Below are 1,574 nucleotides of genomic sequence, written 5' to 3'. Positions count from 1 at the left end.
AGGTTGGGTGGAAGAAACATTAAAAAAGAAATAAAAGTTGAAAATATTGTTAATACCACCCTTGAAGAGGAGAAAATGCGTCAGGCCCGACGCCGAAATGTGCGTGTCATTGGGCTCAAAGGAAGGTGCATCCCCAGACGAGGATGCACAAACACTTGGGAAAATGTTAGGGTACATAGCGGCCCTACCTATTACTAAAGCTTGGAGGGCCGGACGCAACACAACTAGGAAGAGAGACTTAGACTCTAGAATCACTTTCTTTAAGAAGAGACCAATTCTTCGAGGATTGGGTGGGGAACCTATCTATCTCGATGAAGACCTCACTAAGATGCAAATTGAGCATTGCAAGAGTTGTATGCCACGAGTTATGCAAGCTCGTAAAGAAGGGCATTGCGCCTTTTATCGAGATGGGCGAGTGATCATAAATTATCGCACTACTAATGGACGGCGTGTGGCCCATGTGACAGAAAATACACTTAGGATGACCTTATGGAATTGTAACGACGCACTCTGGACACACCCCGGCCGCCTAGAGGAGATATTAAAGGTATCAGATATACTTTTCTTAGTAGAAACACACCAAAGCCCAAATAGGGGACTCCCACGAGTTGAAGGATTTCATTGGGAGTCGACTTTTAGACCAACCTCACGTCGATGCACTACCAGGGGATCTGGAGGTGTCGCAATATTGTTTCGGAGAGAGCTACATAATAGGATAGAAATACTGAGGACAGACCCAGAGGCTCGTTTTATGTGGGTGAAAGTGTCCACAAGCAAGGACAAGGCAGTATTTTTCGCCATTTGTTACTTCCCCCCGAAAGGCTCTCGTTATAATCTGGTTGGCGAGGCAAGATTAGTTGATGAAGGAGTGCTAGATGGGCCTTCCCCATATGAACCTCTATCGGAGGACATAATCTGGTATTCTTCCCAAGGAGAAGTATTCCTTGTGGGAGACTTTAATGCGAGAACTCAATCCCGACAATGCACAATATTTCAAATGAATAGAAACCTAGAAATGGTAAATGTTGATCCTTTAGACATAGGCACCACACGTAGATCAAAGGATCAAGGTGCGGACACCACGAGCTTTGGCCATCATTTGCTCGAACTTGGTAGTCGGCACCAGATGGTCATATATAATGGTTTAGCCAAGTGGCCAGGCTCAGAAGAGCTCACATGTTTCCCACATGGAGGAGGGGAAAGCACAATTGATTATCTAATAGGACGCCCTTAAGCTACCGACATGATTAACTCCTTCCATGTGGCCCCATGCCCTATTGGCGTGAACCATAGTTTCTTATACTTCGAGCTAAAATGAGATATCTCTAACGTCACCAACTCTAGTCAACCACGCCATCACACCACAATACATTTCACACATGAGCTCTCTGACATATATGCTCGACATGTTCAAGCCCATCTCTCCACCCTTGATCCCTCCCTACCTTTAGAGAGCCTTAGTATGAAACTCACACACATCTTTCACTCCGCAACAGTTAGCAGTTTCCCATACACGAAACACTCCGATCAAGGTAAATTAGGATCTATGCCACAAAATAGATGGTATGATGAGG

At 45.1% G+C, this 1,574-nt stretch overlaps 1 pseudogene; it reads left to right on the top strand.

The window, feature by feature from the left end:
- The first annotated feature begins 481 nt into the window (after positions 1–481).
- Positions 482–1,318, top strand: LOC147859012 (uncharacterized; annotated as a pseudogene).
- The last annotated feature ends 256 nt before the right edge of the window (positions 1,319–1,574 follow it).

This window comes from Azolla caroliniana, unplaced genomic scaffold (genome assembly GCF_043228905.1).
Source record: "Azolla caroliniana isolate FFs.n. ecotype wild unplaced genomic scaffold, voAzoCaro1.0.p SCAF_10, whole genome shotgun sequence".
NCBI lineage: Eukaryota > Viridiplantae > Streptophyta > Polypodiopsida > Salviniales > Salviniaceae > Azolla > Azolla caroliniana.
This window is presented reverse-complemented; position numbering and strand designations above follow the sequence as displayed.